General features: G+C 40.2%; 1 protein-coding gene across 6 annotated transcripts in view; it reads right to left on the minus strand.

Annotated features, from left to right (window-relative positions):
- Window positions 1–12241, minus strand: part of rerea (arginine-glutamic acid dipeptide (RE) repeats a) — a 527918-nt gene that overhangs the window by 439884 nt on the left and 75793 nt on the right. The gene's annotated exons all lie outside the window — the stretch shown is intronic.

The raw sequence follows: 12241 nt of genomic DNA on the forward strand, positions 1-12241 counted from the left end.
TCGGGTGGGATATGTGTCGGTGCAGGCTCGATAGGCCGAAATGGCCTCTATCTGCACTGTGGGGTTTCTGTGATTTCTGTGAAAACCAATATTGGACACAAGTAGGAGGAGACTGCTGACAGTTCACTATTCAAGCTGTGCAAACACACACAGCAGTTAATGTTACAGACACTTGTGTGCAATCTCTGCCAAACAGATAAAAAAATGACCTTTTAATCACTCAATTTTAAAACTTTACCCAAAAGGTACTCATTAGGACTAAGTGCCTGCAATGCAAAACAGATTTTAATGGAAAGCTTTTTCCCTCCAGTTCTCCAAACACACAGCATGCAACCAACTCAATTAGTTAAAAGCAGAACTGAGTATTTTAAATATTGAAAATAGTTAAACCGTGGCTATACAACTTAAAGTAAATTGTACAGGATTTTAAGCCAATTGCTGTTGTCTATTCAAATGAGAGACTTTCCCAGGGTCAGTTTTCCTCTTGGATTTATAGGAGACTTACACAAATAACACCAAAGGATAAACATTTATGGCCACTTAGCTTTTCACGGTAACACTACTCACCAAAACATTAGCAAACCTCACAACAGATGTGTGCGCATGTGTATATAAGCAAGCAAGACACTACAATTAGTACAATGTTACGATGTTAAAATTAATAACCGTCAATCCAGTGGACCCCGTTTAAAATGAATTTAAATTCTGTCAGAACAGTCTAAATGGGGTGGTACAGAGCATTAGACCACTATGCTTAGTGCCATGGACTTATGACAAATGTGGATTCTATCACTGATCAGCTCAGTCACACTTTACAGTTCATACGGCCTCATAGTGGCTGGCTACAGGGGGCATTGGCAGCAGTACTGGATCCGACTAGCCAACCAGCCTCCCAGAACAGATGGTCCATGTTGATAGTGGTTCCACTTCCTAATCCACAGAAATGGACAGAGACCAGGAAGCAATAGTCGCTTGATTTGCTCCTGTTTACTACACTGGAGATTACACTGGATATTCAAATGTGAATTTCAGAGACATCCCATCCAGACTGTTTTATACAGACACATACATCTAGCCCTGCTCATGTTGCACTCCTTCCCCTCTCAATGTTGCTACTCTCCTTCCCAAGGCTAATGCTTCGTTACCCACTGTTCTCTTCCATTACAGATAGGACTTCTTTTAAATAAAACTGCAACATGGCATCTGCTGCCTACACATTAACTATTTTTGTACTTCTGCAAAAATGCATTTAAATTGACCAGCAGTAGATACTCGCCACCATAAACTCAATTTGCTGCAGCTCTCACGGGAGCAATGCCAAAAAAGAAATCATGAAGTCAACAATGCACAGCTAGTTAGTGAAATTAATCTTTATGCTGGTGGACAAGTTATCCATTTAGAAATTCTTTTGGGAAGTTGATTTGAACTCCTCAACCTTATGACAAGCTTCAAAAAGGCACTTTTCCTCCTCCCAACATTTTGGTCATCACAACATACTCAGAATAGAATCAATTTATTTTCAATTATGTTATGGTCTGGGAGTGTGAAAGTGCCTAATTTGTTTAATATGTCAAATTGGCACAAGCACTCCGAGTAACAATTCCTTATCTGCTCTTAAGTCGTTGCCTTTTTGTTCATGTGTAATCCGAAATGATACTGGCCACCTCTAATTGGAGTTTTAATTCTTCACAGCTCCTTTTATTGTTTAAGGGGGAATGTCAAAATGGGTTATATCATCATTGAAAGGGTAGAAACAAGCAAACCATTAAAAAAAAGTAAAACTCAGTCTTACAGGCAGCGTCTTTAAAAGTGACAGACTACCGAGGTAAGCTGTTAACTAATTCAGGACTAATGAAACAACCACAGGTGTAATGCATTGTAAACTAACTCAAACAAGAATGCGATCAACTGATAACAGTGTGTGTTAAAAATACAAATCTGTAAATACGCACAATGGGTAGTGTTCACACCAAGCATTCTAATTTTCAGTATTAATCCAAAACCATCAGTTAAATGAAAGTCAGGGTTTTGAAAGTCAATAAATGTGAAATACTTTTCTCTTTAAAAAGGCATCATCAAAATTTGCCGAGATCAAAATTTAAACCAGGGATTTGTTCTGATTTATTATCATGCCCTACTTTGTTTTATAGTGTAAACGAGGGATATTATTGCTTCTAATTACATTTCACAGAATAGCAGCATATAAAGTCAAACAGAAATCCAAACTCTTCTTAGTAAAATGCTGCCTTTTTAAAAACACAACTCCAACCTGAAGATCATCACCGTCTATTCATATAAGAAACTGGGGCTAGGATTAACAGTCCTGTACAAAGGGTGCAGCTTCTGAAGGGGAAAAACAGGAAATCAGCCCTAATGTTACTGGCATTTTTCATAACACGCCTCAAAAGGCCAATAATTACTGAAAACCAATCAATTCAATTGATACACCAAAGTATACACGGCACCTTAAATTTGCATTGTATTGCTGGCAAATTAATCAAAGCTAAAAACACACTTCTGAAACATATTAAAGTCAGACTAATGCTTTGATATGAAAATCATGTAGGATTGTTGAGAAAGGTCAAGCCTTTCAATTACTGATGCAAGCTGCACATACTCTTTCCATTCATAATTTATTATAAAAGGAGAGCCTGCGCCAGCTTCTGGACTGAGAACCTTTGCCAGATTCCACACAAGAGCTTTCAAACATTCCGTGGGTCCACTCTCAGCCTAGTCTACGGTTTCAAGCAATTTGTTCCAACTTTAGATAACCACAACTGGTGCTTTATTTTAATTTTTTACAAATATTTCCAACAACACTGACAGAGACCTGTTTTGTGCACGACTTGAGCAACCCAATACCCTTTCTGCATCCACAGCTGCAATTCTACCTAAATTAAAATGGATCCATCTGCAACAGTGGCATCCCCTTTAGACGTACTCTGTTTTTTGTTCTGTTCTTCCATTGAGCATACTCAGTCATAGAGTCATAGAGTTTTACAGCACAGAAAGAGGCCCTTCGGCCCATCGTGTCTGCGCCGCCCATCCATCCCTGTCCAGTCTAATCCCATTTTCCAGCATTTGGTCCATAGCCTTGTATGCAATGGCATTTCAAGTGCTCATCCAAATGCTTCTTGAATGTTGTGAGGGTTCCTGCCTCTACCACCCTTTTAGGCATTGAGTTCCACATTCCAACCACCCTCTGGGTGAAAAAGTTCCTCCTCAAATCCCCTCTAAATCTCCTGCCCCTTACCCTGAATCTATGCCCCCTTGTTATTGACCCCCCCCACTAAGGGGAAAAGTTCCTCTTTATCTACCCTATCTATGCCCCTCATTATTTTGTACACCTCAATCAGGTCCCCCCTCAGCCTTCTCTGCTCCAAGGAAAACAACTCCAGCCTGTCCAGCCTCTCTTCATAGCTGAGGCGCTCCATCCCAGGTAACATCCTGGTGAATCTTCTCTGCACCCTCTCCAAAGCAATCACATCCTTCCTATAGTGAGGCGACCAGAACTGCACACAGTACTCCAGCTGTGGCCTCACCAGCGTTTTGTACAGCTCCATCATAACCTCCCTGCTCTTATATTCTATGCCTCGGCTAATGAAGGCAAGTATCCCATATGCCTTTTTAACCACCTTATCTACCTGCTCCGCTGCCTTCAGGGATCTATGTACATGTACACCAAGGTCCCTCTGACCCTCTGTACTTCCTAGGGTCCTACCACTCATTGTGTATTCCCTTGCCTTATTTGTCCGTCCAAAATGCATCACCTCGCACTTTTCAGGGTTAAATTCCATTTGCCACTTTTCCGCCCATCTGACCAACCCGTTTATATCGTCCTGTAGCCGGAGGCTTTCCTCCTCGCAATTTACCACCCCACCAATACACTGCTCCAACATTTTAAACATTACCATCATGGTTACTGAAGATTTTAGATGATCCTCTCTTGGCACTAGTATTTGGCAGAATGGATTTTTACCACTCAAAATCATTTAAGTCATAAAATATCCATTTAGAAGAGTTTGAGGTATAAAATACATTACCAAAGAATATATGCTCTAAATTTATTATCTAACTATGCTTTACAGAGGATTACATATAGTCTGGAGTGTGTTAGATAGGGTTTAAATGGCATGACAATCTTGAAGTGTTCACAGAGAGAGAAAAGAAAGATTTTTGTCACTGCCAAACTACCTACTCCTGCAGCTACACAAAGAAAGCAATTTACTAGAAAGAAAGCAAGAAAGACCAAAAGAAAGAAATTTACTAGAAATTCAGGAAAAAAATTCAAGAATACAAAAGACGTGCATTTATATAGCGCCTTTCATGGCCTCAGGACCTCCCAAAGGACTTTACAGCCAATTGAGTAAATTTACTCTTAATAGAAGTTAGCATCTTTTCACCCTTCCTCAAGGTGACACTGAAGGAAGCTCCACGGCCAGCAGAGCTCCAGCATCTCATCCAAGTGACCAATCTTAACATGAGCATCACTGAGCAGTTTGAAAGATACTGCAACTACACCGGATCCTATCCTCACTTGACCTCCACTTTCTAGCAAGGGTTACTGGCTAGGGATCAGGGGTGAGAATCCTGGCTGAACGTTCCCTGTTTTTGCCCACTTGTAACTTATCATTGGAAACTCACGGAGATTAAACGTCAGCTTTGCTCCTTCGGATGTTGACCTTTCAAAAAAGTGGGCTGCAGTTCATTTTTGACATCTATTGCGGCAAACAGTCAAATTGGGCACTTATTTGCTTTGCGTATATCACACACATCAAGTAAGTTTGCAACCATTTTCTTAAACTACACAAGATTACAGTGCAATTCAGCGGACTGCACTTTCCTTTTATTCGGATATACAGCCAACGTTTTAAACACAAGTGTCACAATCAGCATTGGGAAAATTTAAAACTTATAAATTATAACATTTTCATTTATATAGGGCATTATCATGTCAAAACAGCATAAAGCACTTCAGACAATTAATTACTTTTCGACAGCACAAATCAGCTGTTCTGCACAAGGAACATCCCACAAACAACAATGACCAGCTAATCTCTTTTTTTGTGTGGTATCAATTGAAGGAAGAATGTTGGTCAGGACACAAAGACAACTCCCATATCTCCTTAAAAAGTGCCATGAGGTCTTTTAGCTTCCAACTGAACCTGGATAGGACCTTGATTTAAGATCTTTTATCCAAAGGCACCTTCAACAGTGCAGCATTCCTTCAGTGCTGTAGCACTGGAACACCAGCCTAGATAGTGAGCTCAAGTCCTGGTTTTGGACTCAAACTCAAAAACCCTCTGACTCAGAGGTGAAAGGACTCCCAACTGAGCCAAGATGACATTATTACAAAGGCATAATACTGTGGATGCTGGAAATCTGAAATATAAACAGAAAATGCTGGAAATACTCATTAGGCTTGCAAACATAAATTATTGGAATAAAATTCTGTAAGTCTCCGAAAGTACTCATGAACCTATTGCATTAACCAGCATGGGGTGTCCATCTTTTCACACTTACTGGTATAATTTGCATTAATGTGATAGTTAAACATGAGAACAGCTCATTGAGACAGTAATTGAGACCATGAGAATTTTCAGGCACAGCAATCTAGGTAGCATTACATTCCAGTTAGATAAAGAGACCAGCACTGCAGCTACATGAATACCTTAACACACAGCATATTTCCTTTGTGCCATATCTGACACTAGTCGTTAAAACAGCTTGGCTATTTATGCAAATATAGCCCAGTATCCTTGTGATCAACCCTTTACATGGAGTTATGTCTTAAATATAACCACAGCAGAACTCTTGAACTCAAAGAAATGTGCAAGTGGTCTAATTTTACATTTCTTCTCTCAAAAATGTATTAGTTGCAATAGAATCACAAAATAAGCACATTATATAACTCTCCATTAACTAAATTCCACTTCACCAAAAAAGTGTAATTTAGTGGATTTTTAAGAAAAAGCAGCTCCAGTAAGCTGATACTGAACATTAAAAAAGGTTAAAACTTCTCCTAACCTGGTGACATCCAACCCAAGCATTCCCATTACAAATAAATACAGCACACTGGTTTTGTATATTTAGCGATTTATAATTTAATACTGAAATTATGAAACGTACCAGATAAAAAAGCCAACACTCAGGAATTATCCTTTGTTAAGCTCCAGACAAACATCAGCTTATTAATTTTCATTGCTGAGGTGTACTATTCAACATAAACCATGCAATCTTGTTTGCACATACAAGATATAGATCGGTCCTGATAATACCTACTGTATACCTAAATGGCCTGGGCTCAGGCCAATCTGTTAGAAAACAGGATAGCTGCTGGATATCAGAAGAAAATAATGAGGTTCGCTGGAATACTGTGAGCGCTAATGAGAATCAACACAATCACTACTGACAAGATAAATCATGCAGAAAATGCACATATCTCAGAAAAATAATAAACTTGATTTGAAGCATGATCAACCATAAACTGGCAGTCAACAAGGATATCCTGTTAGGACTACATATACATCAGGCATGGTGCACTTCCAGTATGAAAACTGCAGAACAAATTTAACTCCTTTGTAGATTAATGCAACTTACCCCTTCAGTTAAAATGTCATAATAGTGATAGGCATTCCACTCCTACACCATTATAATCAGCCTGCCACCAACTCTATTTCCCTCGTCGTATCATCTTTCTAAACCCCTAGAGTCCCCACTGTTTTTTTTTTTTTAAAACCCTCGTCTTCTACCAATTATTTAAAAATATCTCAAGCTTACAATTAAATGCTGAAACTACATTCTCATAACACGAATCACATTGGGAACCTCACCCAAGTGGCCATTATTCACGTTAGCCTTGAACGTTTTACAGGATATCCGACTGCAGAGGACATCACTCCTAATCTTAATTCCATCCTCATGTCCCTCATCTTCCAGCAGGGATCACTGGATAATGACCAAGTATGAGACCTCATTGAGTTTCTCCTCCCGAAACCAGAGGTGATGAGACAAATGTGAACGCCCTACTGATGTCCCAGCTGTGTAGTTAACTCCGAGACTGGGGTTTAAACCTGGCTCTTTCTGGTGTGTATAGCTCAGCTACTCACTGGATAAGCCCACTGAATAACCAGGGGAGCCTTAGGTCCGTTAATATATATACACATCATTAATTTATTACCTAAAAGAGTCAATAACTGATAACTGACTTGCTGATGAGCTCTATAACACCATCAACTCTTAAAAGATCATTAGCATGGCATGTATTTATACAGAAATAATGTACTCTTCAGGTACCAAAGAGTAGAACATTTTAAATCAGTTTAAAACTATTGTCAGAAGCTTGAAACTAAATTGACAATTCAGCCTTCCCCAACAGAAAAGCAAGAGCAATTCAAAGTTCAGCGCCGTGTTTAAAATGGTCATATCTCGCCCTGTATAAATAAAATGCACCCAGTGATCCAATGATGGAGATAGTCAGTACTCATGGTTTGTGGCCTCAAAACTTAAACCCCAATGAGCTTCCAAACATGCATAAACAATTCTCTTGGTAAACAGCTGATTAAGGCAATAAGTATACCTAACTTGCTTCAACATAGAAAGCAGAGAGATGGGGTAAAGGGTAGCTATTCACAGTGGCAGTAGGTGGGTAGTGGTGCTCCACAATGATCAGTGCGGCGACCATTGTAATTCACAATTTATATTAACAATTTAGACTGTGGAATCAAAAACACAATTTCTAAATTTGTAGATGACATCAAATTGGGGGAGGACAGTCAATACTGAGGAGGACTGCAACAAATTACAGGAGGAGAATAATAAACTTGCAGAATGGGCATATCATTGGCAAATGAATTTCAATACAGATAAATGTGAGGTATTACATTTTGGTAGGAAGAATAAGGAGGTCACTTATTCAAAAAGAAAATACTGCAGATGCTGGAAATCTGAAATAAAAACAGAAAATGCTGGAAATACTCAGCAGGTCAAGCAGCATCTGTGAACAGAGAAAAAGAGTTAACGTTTCAGGTCGATGACCTTTCGTCACTTATTACTTGGAGTACTGCATACAATTCTGGTCACCATATTATAAAAAGGATATAGAGGCACTGGAGAGGGTGCAGAGAAGATTTACAAGGATGATACCAGAAATGCGAGGATATACATATCAGGAAAGGATGAACAGGCTGGGTCTCTTCTCTTGAAAAAAGGCTGAGGGGTGACCTAATAGAGGTCTTTAAAATTATGAAAGGTTTTGATAGAGTGGATACAGAGAGAATGTTTCCAATTGTGGGGAGGCGCATAACTAGAGGCCATCAATATAAGATAGTCACCAAGAAATCCAATAGGGAATTCAGAAGAAACTTCTTTACCCAGAGAGTGGTGAGAATGTGGAACTCGCTACCACAGGGAGTGGTTGAAGCGAATAGTATAGATGCATTTAAGGGGAGGCTAGACAAATATATGAGGGAGAAGGGAATAGAGGGTTATGCTGATAGATTTAGATGAGGAAAGACGGGAGGAGGCGCGAGTGGAGCATAAACACCGGCATGGACTGGTTGGGCCGAATGGCCTGTTTCTGTGCCGTATATCCTATGAAATCCTATGTAAAAAGTAGTTAAGCCATGCGAAGCAGAAAGCAGCAGGTAGGGGTGCGACGAATGGCCTTGGCAAGATTCATCTGTGGAGGACGGGGGGCGGGGGGGGAAAGAGAAGAAAAGAGCAGAGGGAAACAGTCACTGTCCAGCAATCCCTGCAGTATGCATTTGTGAGTATTGGGAAGAATACTGGGTGACCTCCCACCTTTACTTTATATATTAAATACAATCAGTACTCAGAGCTCGGGGTGCTTAGCTCACAGGATGGGACAGAGAAGGGGTGTAAAATATAGAGTATTAGTTACTCCAATCATATTTCGGAAAACAGAGTAAAAATGTAACCTCTGATTTTAGACACAGTACAAAGCAGAACATCCACACATAGCGAGTATAAATACATGATGCAAATCTGAAGATTTAGATATTTCAATAGATGAATCCTGCACGAAACATATGTAATGTATTACTGCTGATCTACAAAACTATCTTGGGCTATCTTCACTTAAATGTAGGGATACAGGAGAGAGATTGCCACAATTCAGATAGCATTAGCTTCAGGACAGACAAGATACTCTTATCTCAGGGACTTAAAAGTATAAAACAAGGTTTCAAAAGCACCTTGGACAGACTACTGATGGAAAATCAGAGCAGGCAAAGACATACGCTAATGCAAGTAGAAGGTGTTCTTGTGAGTCTGGAGGTCAGTCACACAATAAGAGAGGGCAGAGAATCTACCTCTCCTATTTTACTGGACTTCTAAATGAGGAATGCACCCCATATCAAGACACTTTTTTTTAAACATAAAAAATGAACGAGCCAGTTAAAAAGAATTAAGTTTAACATCTTTGATTCTTGCCCCATAGAAATATAGAACATAGAAACCGCCCCCGTCTCTCTGCTTATATGTTCATGACACTTGAGGAAAATTTCTTGGAGTGCACCAACATAAAGAAAATTCTTTAACATATACATAGCGGAAGAACCTTGCAGGAATTTTACTTGAATTGATTAACTCATCTCCCCAATATTGCACTTTTTGGTGCAGCCCCACCAGCATGTCTGCAGTAATTTGAGTAAAGAGCACGCAGTCCGACTGCTTACTCGCACCATTACTGTGGGGGCTGCAGTAGACTGCATTTTTCCTCATCACCTACATATGCAGCCAACAGGTACCACCTCTCAACTCCAGTGGTTCCACTCAGACCTTCATCCACTGACGTTCCTGGCTTCGGTATTGCCTCTTTTCCAAATCTCTTCCACTGCCAATGTTGGCTCCCTGAAGCAGTTTCCCTTTTGCGCCAAGAATTTCTACCTTGAACAACTGTTAACTTTCTATAAAGTCTGCTGAATTTTGTTCCAATATCTTGGATAGCTCTAACGTTGCTCTTGCTCTCCTGGACAGGATACAAGAAAAAAAGAGTCACCCGACACAGGCAATCCCCTCATCGCCAGCAATCCCCTCATCGCCAGCATCCAATCTCCTTCTCAATCGTTGCTTTTACACTGGATTAAGTCAGCGCTGCCACCCGACACTCATGCAAAAGGCAGCAGCCCAAAGAAAAGTTTTGATCTGATCAAGGATCAACACACAAAATGGTAACTTGTCTGTTCTCTCCACAGATACTAATCAACCTGCTGAGCGTTTCTAGCATTTTCTGTTTTTGTCCCAAAGAAAACTTGGCAGATTAACCAAGGCTCGCAACCAAGACGACCAATTTACATCAAGCCTTCCCGGCAACTAGCCTTAGCAAGTTTATTTTGAGGCTGTCACTAGCTGCGCAAGGCAACCTGTAAGGAGCCATCAGCACAGGCACCGATCTTGTGCCAGTGTAAAAACAGCTTTTCTCAGCTCTATTTTGTCAATATTGCTATGCTCATTATTCGTCTGAACTTTTTTTTTCCTATGCTCGAAATATATTAAACATGCTCTCCCTCCTCCCTGTATCTTCAGAGCGTTGCAGTTGAGGTTTATTTCTGCTCTAACTCATTCAATTCCAGGTCCTGAAAATTGTGGCACTCCGAACATAGAAACATAGAAGATAGGAGCAGGAGTCGGCCATTCGGCCCCTCGAGCCTGCTCCGCCATTCAATGCGATCATGGTTGATCATCCAAACTCAGTACCCGGTCCCTGCCTTCTCCCCATACCCCTTGATCCCTTTAGCCTTAAGAAATATATCCAACTCCTTCTTGAATATATTTAATGTATTGGCCTCAACTGCCTTCTGTGGTAGAGAATTCCACAGGTTCACCACTCTCTGGGTGAAGAAATTCCTCCTCATTTCTGTCCTAAATGGCTTACCCCTTATCCTTAGACTGTGACCCCTGGTTCTGGACTCCCCCGCCATCGGGAACATCCTTCCTGCATCTAGTCTGTCCAGTCCCGTCAGAATTTTATAAGTTTCAATGAGATCCCCTCTCATTCTTCTAAACTCCAGCGAGTACAAGCCCAATCGACCCAATCTCTCCTCATACGTCATTCCTGCCATCCCAGGTATCAGCCTGGTGAATCTTCGCTGAACTCCTTCCATGGCAAGAACATCCTTCCTCAGATAAGGCGACCAAAACTGCACACAATAACCTTTGACAGACACTTAAAAATACCAAGTTTGCCAACAAATTATTCTATTTACCTCATCTTCTAACCTAATCTTGTCAGTCTTGGTTATATCCAGCGGGGGTGGACCATTAATCCAGATTTCTCAAAAAAAAGATTGTCCAGTTATCTGCTCCCTAGACAGTTGCCATTGGTACTTAAACAAGCCGAAATAATAATGCAGCGTATACTCCGACTCACTGTGATCAATACCCAGGAGATCCGCTGACTGTTGAAAACAGAAATAGTCAGAAAAAAATAATAGAGGTGCTCAAATTAATTCTAAATTACTTGTGAATGTTTTACTATTAAAAGAGGCTCTTGACAAAAAGGCTCATTAAAACACTCACTGGAAGCGAAATCACAGCACTATAATTTCTCACCTTGATGATTACAAACCTCTCAAAAAGAAACAAATTAGTGGAAATTCCTTACTCTGAACCAAAAATCTGCAGTCCTATAAAAAAAAGGCAGCAAATAAAAAGACAAAAGACTAATTTTTATCCGATTCAAAAATTCTACTGCAGATAAACCTGCATACACAGATTTCCGCTCACCGTGCTTGGGTATAAAAAGCACGGAACCAAGCAATAGAAATGCATCTATTTATAGGAGCAATTCACCCTAATTGGCATGTTTAGCAGTGAAATCGCTAATATCACAATTCTACCAGTAATCCACCAAATAAAAACAGAATTAAATTATATGCAGAGCAGCACTCCTGCAGGCCCTCCTGGGCTTTTGAATGTGGGCAGATTGAGCTGTTGTTGCATATTCCTGATTATCTGCCATTTGATTTCAATATCCCAGAATTTCTTAGGCAAGTGATATACCAATTGGAGTAATGGACTCGGGGTTGTTTCTGTTGCTTATGTTAATTGTGAAAGAGGTAGGCTGGGAGCCCATTGGACCAAGTATTTCACACAAATTCATAATTTAAAACCAGGCCCTTTGAAGGAGGCAGGGTAAATTATGCAACACAGATAAACGAGAAAAAAACCCGCAAATTCTGAAAATCCTGTAACAGAACAGTAAGCATTGCTAAAACAC

The sequence above is a fragment of the Somniosus microcephalus genome, chromosome 25 (assembly GCF_052327205.1).
Source record: "Somniosus microcephalus isolate GS21.2 chromosome 25, FLI_Smic_1.0, whole genome shotgun sequence".
NCBI classification, from domain to species: Eukaryota; Metazoa; Chordata; class Chondrichthyes; order Squaliformes; family Somniosidae; genus Somniosus; species Somniosus microcephalus.